This window comes from Patagioenas fasciata, chromosome 3 (assembly GCF_037038585.1).
Source record: "Patagioenas fasciata isolate bPatFas1 chromosome 3, bPatFas1.hap1, whole genome shotgun sequence".
NCBI classification, from domain to species: Eukaryota; Metazoa; Chordata; class Aves; order Columbiformes; family Columbidae; genus Patagioenas; species Patagioenas fasciata.
Window position 1 is genome coordinate 103509207 of NC_092522.1, and position 7554 is coordinate 103516760.

The 7554-nt window shown below is 38.3% G+C and overlaps 1 long non-coding RNA gene across 5 annotated transcripts in view; it reads right to left on the bottom strand.

The window, feature by feature from the left end:
- LOC139827625 (uncharacterized) overlaps positions 1–2972 on the bottom strand; it is a 37868-nt gene extending 34896 nt beyond the window's left edge. For all 5 annotated transcript variants that reach the window (XR_011738500.1, XR_011738499.1, XR_011738497.1 and 2 more), the window contains exons 1-2: positions 2848–2972; positions 140–269 (exon numbers count right to left, since the gene is read on the bottom strand). This is a non-coding gene — a long non-coding RNA (uncharacterized lncRNA). The remainder of the gene's footprint in view (positions 1–139; positions 270–2847) is intronic.
- Positions 2973–7554: the final 4582 nt, after the last annotated feature.

A 7554-nucleotide genomic window follows, 5' to 3' on the forward strand; every position in this document is an offset into this window, starting at 1 on the left:
GTAGAGACAAAGTAGGGCAGTTGGAGTTCCTTAATTCTGCTACTGTTACTAACTTTCGCTATGTTTGTTCCCACAAGTAAGTCACTTAATTTTCTGTGTCCTGTTTCCCAGTCTGCAAATCAAAGATAATAAATCATACCTTGTGCACTTTACAAAAAACTTGCCATTGACTCCTTCTTCACACACTTAGTAGTCAGGCCAATGTTTTGTCATATGGAGGTCACATGACAGAGAGGATCTATAAATCTTCCATCTGCTGCACTGAAAATCTAGAATGACAAGCAAAAATTATTTTGCCTTGGTATTATTTTGCAGTTAGAACGTACCACCATGCTGAAACTCAAGAAACAGCTCTCCTGCCAGCCACACTGTCCGTGTCCCTTTGGAGGCTACATCCTCCCTCTTTCTCTGTGTGACCCAAACCCCCTGCTTGTGTTGTTCGTTAAGTGTCTTTCCGTAATGAGAAAGAGCTGGCATTGAGGGGAGGGAAAGAGAAGTCAGAGGCAGAGGTTCCCCCAGCTGCGAAGATCACTCGTACTAAGGGGCGTTGAAGACACTGGTACCCACATCCTAGTTCTCCTCCCAGTCTTTCTTGCCTCTCCTGCTTCATGGTCTTTCTTCCAGACAGCTATTCAGCAAAAGGCACATCCAACTTCAAACGTTTGTTTTTAAAATGAAAATTAAAAAAAAAAAAGCAAATGTTGAAAGAGGAAATAGAAGGAGGATAAGCCTTGTGTGTAGATGGAAAAAGTCAACTCGTATTGCTGTGAAAAAAGCTTGGCATTATTAGCTATATACTTTAAAAAAAAAAAAAGTCATTTTCATATACTTTCAATGTGAATCTAACAAAAATTCATCATAAACCAAAGATATTTAAAACACAAGCTACACTAAGGTGAAAAGAATCTCCTAATCATGAGATAATTATTTATGGTATAATTACTCTTAACCAAGTTTTGTTTATGGCTTTGAGATACGAGAAATCAATGAATGTCAAGCACTTGCCATCTTGCTAAAATCAAAGATGTAAGTAAAACCCTCAGGTAATACATTACGTGCTTTTCCTAAAATCTAAAGCAGTGCTTGTTACATCTGTGAATTTTTGCCATGGAGAATGTACTCCCATGAAAATTTCCAACCTCATGCTCTCTTTTACAAATTCTATTAATTCCAATGCAAGTGCATATAAGCTTATGTTCATCCCTTCATAACCCCCTGTGTACTGTTGAAACTGACAACAAATCCTTCTTTTCTAAAGAAAAAATGCAGATACAGTTCTGCATGGTGATCCAGTAAAGTGATGTGCTTAGGAACTGCTGAAATATTACCCCCTTACATGACTACTGAATGGCAGAGATCCAGATCATTGTGTTCACATCTCTGCTGAATCTTGCCCCACTCTGCTGAGAGTCCAGCTTAGGTGCAACTTGCTGAAAGGTGAGTCAGGGCTAGATTTATGGCTTAATTTACATGCAGTCATTTTAAGAAAAGATAAATAAATTCTCATAAGTATCAGATGGTCTCAGATCTCATCAGGTACTTTTTAAATGTTAGCTGGGAGACTGACTAAAGCAAACCAGAGGGCTGCGGTCAAGGAGACAGATTCAGAGAAAATGTTACACCTGAGTGGGCCTCCTAATACAGCAGAAGCTGAAAGCATTAGAGATGAAAAGAAGTCCAGTTTGAAAAGGCTGTGATCAGTAACAGAAATCAAGAAACTTCAATTGGACTTGCCCCAAAGGAGATGTCTGAAGCCGCAATATGGCTACAAATTGCATTGCATTCAGAAAATACAGAAGCTGTCTCAGAACCACAAAATCTACTTTGAGCAGACAATAGTTCTTCTAGTGTATCAAGTGGAACTAATTAAAACTGTCAATATCACAGCAAATGTTTTAAATTGGTAACTTAGCATGACCCTAAAGCAGAATAGAAATTAGATGTTCTGATAATGTTCAGAAAAGTGCAGGCAGCAATCAGCAGCCCACCCTAGCAAACGGCAAAGTTATGACACGCAGAGCCTTTCTACAAAGTGTTGGCCCACCTATACAAAACACAGCTTTATTATAAGTGGTACAATAACCTCCAATGGAATAATCACACAAGGAAAACAAGTAATTACCAGTGAGTAATCATCAGATGAGTGATTTATCATTAGTCTTTTAAATAATTGGTCATGGTGTTTGTGAAAAATTCAGCTAATATTTTTTAAATGTTTTGAAATTAATATATAATCTCTACTGTATTGCAACACATAATTGACAAGAATGTGAAGGGTCTAGTAGCGTATATACACCACCACTATCTTCCTAGTGGTGTTGTTTGGTTAAAAAAGTGTATGTGTATATATGTAAATTCAAGGAACCTAAGCACCTGTTCCTGGCATACATTTTTCAAACTCAACCAGTTCACAAATTGATAAATCTGATAAACAGATTAGAAAACTTTGACTTCCAAAATATGCCCCATGTGCACAGCAGCCAGTCATAATCAACAAAATATGAGATCCCACAAGAATTTAGGAATCAAAATCCAAAACAGTCTGGTACCTAACCTTTAGGCATGCTGATGCAGGACAGTTAGGCCCACAAAAAACAGTATAGCAAGCACAGAGCAGTCTAAAGGGAAGTCCTGAAGAGAGGGTTTGCACTGAATTAGTGCCTCAGCACTACCAGGCATCACAGCCTTCCCTTTGGGATTTGCAACTTAGAAACTTCTTAGACTTTTTTCTCCTTACCCACAGAAAAACAAACAAACAAACAAACAAATAAACAGGGAGAGCAGGAATTGCTGTTTTCTTTCAAGGTACTGATTCTGTAGGATGAAGTGTCTAAGACAAAGACTCACCTCTCTGCAAACAATAGCTCAGAAGACGAGAGGAAGAGACAGACTCAGACAGGTGCAAGTTTGTCCCAGAAGCTCCCTGGCCCCATCACAAGTGAGGTGCTATGGGTGACTTTAAAGTCCTATACTAGGCATTTAGCAAATGTAAATGGTGAGGATTAGGCGGAAGCTGAGAGAGAGATTGAGGATCATGGTTTTGAAGTCATGTGTTTCCTTTCAGTCTAAATCCCCCATCAGATGCCATGGCCTTTATCTAATCTTTGAATGAACAGCTAAAGCATGGCCTATGAAAGCTGTCTCATTCATACAGTCAAGGAAAACAAAGCATGGGACTGCAGCTCATTTAATGCTGGCCAGATAAATGTAATAATGTGGTATTATGCTGAACTGATATGCTTGACTGGTTTCTTGCTGACTGGCCCACAATGTGCTGGAACTGCAGTCTGTGACCTTTCAGGGGTGAAAGTTGCTCCACAGCACTGACATTTACCCAGGCTTTGGGAGTTTCTGTCTCCAAATACAGTGACTGCTTCATGGGAGTTCCTGCCATATTGCACAGAGAAAAAAAAAAAAAAAAAAAAGAGTGGAAAGCAGTGCATAGTGGACTTCAGCAGCTTAGGTTACCAGGATAAGGAAAGGAGAATGTAAGAAATCTAGACATGTAGGCTGACTGTTATCCCCAGGGAGTGGTAGCTCACCAAAACGCTATTAATTTTACAGCTGTGGCTTAAACTGTGTGGATTTTATTGCACAGATGTATAGTGGCTGTTCCCTGCTAGGTCTGTCCTAGTTTCACCTGGTTCTGTTGTTACTTCCGAACTTTTGTTTGTTGATGTCCCTGTCTGTAGGTGTTTCTTCCTGTTCCTCCACTAGATTACTTTCTGTTAGTTTGTCTGTAACAATAATCTGCAGTTGATAAAACCTGAAGATTTTGAAATATATTCAGGAAGCTACGAAATATACAAGGGTCTGACCAAAAGCCCCTGCAATATAATAGATAATACTTATCACTAAAGAGCAGGCAGCGGAGCAGGCAGGCAGCTTTAACGTGCATTAATATCACCACACTGTGAAAACTGTAGAGAGGATAGTGTTGCTCTGACAGATAATTTTGTCAATATCACTGCTTTTCAGTGACCATTTTTTACCCATGTGAATAGTCTTTTGATACCATTAAAAGCATTTTCTTGAATCTAGGCTTTACAATTAAAGCAAAATTAGTGCCCATGCCATTACAATAAAATAGAATGTAAAACAGAAACAAATGAAAATCAAGGGAAAGTATATTGCATTATCTTCTCTCTTGAGTTCAAGATGACTCACAGAATTTTACTGAATTAAAAGGGCCAGCAGCAATAGAAAGATTATTCAGAGTGTGGTAATTTTCTAATGGGGAAGAAAAAATATAGTAGTTCCCATATTACCTACAACCCTACAGCCAGAATAAGGGTGGAGAAACGAAAAAATCCTGGCAGGGACTCAGCATGACACTGGCATTACATGGTGCCACAACAGCCATTCAGAACCACTCACAGCAGCAGTTAGAATATTGTAACTTATGCCACCGGTCTGGTCTGATACACAGCTGGCCCAGGGTCATGGTGATGGCATCCAAAGTAATTTACAGCATCTGTGCACCTTCTCCACGTTATGCTGTGCTGCAGTGAAGAATTTGGATCATTAACTTTAGAGTCTCTTAACTTATGCTTGCATTATGACTGCTGCCTGATGGCATCCTACTCCTATAGCTGTTCCTAGGTTGCCATGACAAACTAAAAATCTTGATGCAATGAGAAGTTAGTAAATCAGATGAGTTCCACAAGGAATTTAGGGCATAGCAGCTCTGCCTCTGATATCTTACCAGATAAACATTTTCATGGCCACTTGACAGTGGCAACAGTTATGACTTCTGTGTACTGCCTCATTAACATTTCCAGGATTCAGCACTCCACAAAAATGCTGCTGTTCTTTGATTCACGAACACTGCAGAACTGCACAGAGGCTGCACTTGGTCAAATATTCATTAACCCATATTTAGGCACCTATGTATGTGACCTGCTTTTGATCATTATTGGGAACTTTTAACACATCTCTTCGGTATCATGAGAGTGTTTCTACTCATTATTAAAAAATCAGATCTTCTTCCTTCTCTTTGTCTTCACCCTTAAGCTAAAAGAACATTTGTTCATTAAGCTGTAAATCATCATTTTAGATGTTGGTAAGCTTTGGGATTTGTTTTGTTTTGTTTTGTTTAACCTATGAGTGTGAGTGAAACTGGTTGATTTACGCATCTTTTTAATGAGCACATCCAGAACTAAGTATCTCCTAGACCTTACTTTTCCCTTCTAAACAGTAAATACTGAAGATCTGTCTTAATGTGAGTTTGATTCAGACTAATCTTCATTTTTACAAAATGGCTTCTATAATATTATTTTATTCAAAAAGTATGAAAAAATAAAGGCTTGTATTTTTCTTGTCAGGAGCAGAGATATTATGTGACAATTATGTTAATAAGCATATAGAAATTTGCTTTAGTGTGGCACAAGCACAAGCAAAAGCTGAAACAATGAAAAGGACAGCACATTTGGTTGGATAAAGAAGCTTATTTATGAGTTCCTGGCTAAAGATAACAGTTCTGTCATTAAAATCATACATGGCATTATTGTATGTTGCAGTAAGTAGATTATTATGTGAATATGATCAAGAAGGCTTCTTGTACACGTAAGCTTGTTGCTGTGCCTGGAAATCAGGCCCCTGTATAAAGGAAAGCTTTGGGTTTGGTTTTAAGCAGGTTCTTTTCTGATAAATCTTGATCTTCACATCATTTTAATTACAGGTGAAGGAAAAATTCATCTCACTATATTCATACATAATTAACTATCAGCCAAATACCTTCAGGTTTATGAAAAATAACAACCTAGGAATGCTCACCTCACAGCCTCTGGGGCTTCATGTGGCCTGTTAGAAAAACTAACCCAGCGTACAGCTGCTTTCAGCATCCCTCTCTTCAGGCAGTTCAGTAGCAACTAAGGAGTAGAAGGAGTTAAGTCTAATAAATGGATTTGCTTCTGTCATGCCATGAGGGAAGAATCACAAGGAAAATTGGTGATGAGGAACAGGTCGTGGTTGCAACAAGGACAGTTCTTGTGGCCTGAGGAGAGCTGTCCCCACCCCAGGCTACCTCCAAGGGAAAAGGCTCCAGAGCAGGTAATTCCAACTTACTCCAGTGGAAACAGCCCACTCCTGAATGCTTTTCTTTGGGTGCACCTGGGGAAGCTACACTTGTAAATGACGTGGACAGAATAAGCCCAGTTATCCTGGGAAGTGTTAAATGCACTTGACTTTCCTCCTTTCCTCTGCGCCAAAGGGTAAATTCTTCTATTTGCTACCTTCAAACTTTTCTGCATCACCACCAGGTTAGAAATGAATTCTTATATTTTAAATTAAAACTGAGGTCCTCACATTAGTCTAGGACTTTGAGACTAAATTATGATGTGGTGCTGTAGAAATTGCAACTGTTGGCAACATTGCATCTAATTGATGGATCTGGAGGTTTTTTTGTAGAAGTTCTAACACCATTCAGCCATGATTTTTACCAGAAATTTGAACGTTAATATAATAAAAACAATGAACACTTATATTTTTAGCAGGATTGTTCCACAGCTTTTTTTAATCCATCCTGTATCACAAACACCACTTGAAAGATAAACCATTCTACTACTAAAATGCAAAATGAATTAATGAGACATAGTACTGTAAACTCTATTTTATTTTCATCAACCTTTTTCATTATCAAGGGAGTGCAATATCAAGTTAGCTTAACTTCTTGACTCACAAGAGAACATGAAGAGCGCACAAATTAAGATTCTCCTGCAAGAATGTTTTTGTGCCAGAATTAAATATGAATGACCAGTTGATTGATAAGCAGAATTAACATGTGCAAGTAAAGTCCTTGTGGACCAAACCTTCCAAGTGCCCAAGAACATGTCACTTAGTCTGACCTGATTTATTTCAACAATACAACAAGCCTGTGACTCAAAATTTCAACAAGGACTTGCACCCAACTCAGTATCATTAATTAACCCCATCTCTGAATGCAAACACAGTTGTATCTTGTCATAAATCTTCCCCAGTAAGTGAGAAGAAACATCTAGTTAAACTTTCCCTGTTGGATACCTATCATTGTTATTGTATTGTGATGACACAGTCACTTATTCTCTTGTTCAAGACCTTGTCCATAAATTCATGAGCTGAAGAAAGAATTAAGGTTTCAATTAATATCACAAGATTATGTGGGACTGGAATTGCTTTATTTTTAAGGCAGGAAGAAAATTAATTGGCCAGCCTGAACAAAAAAATCCCCATAAACTAAGTTGACCAGTAATTATTAAATAACTTGCAATTTAATAAATGTGTAACTAGTCAGAAAGACCCTTCGTCTCAATTGCTGTTGAAAACTATGCCCCATATGTTAATGGATTCTTGTTGGAAATTAGCTACTTGCTTCCAATTTGAATTCTGCTGTCTTCAGTGAGGTTCCTAATACCTGGTTTTGAATGTTTATCAGTCATGCTTCAAGCAACAGAATGAGGGCAGAACTTCAGTATTGCTGATGTTTTCACACGTTACTTTTTGACACGTGCTTTCATGAATGCTGCATCATACAAGACAGAGAATCATCTAACTGTTTCTAGAGGTGTACATGCTGTA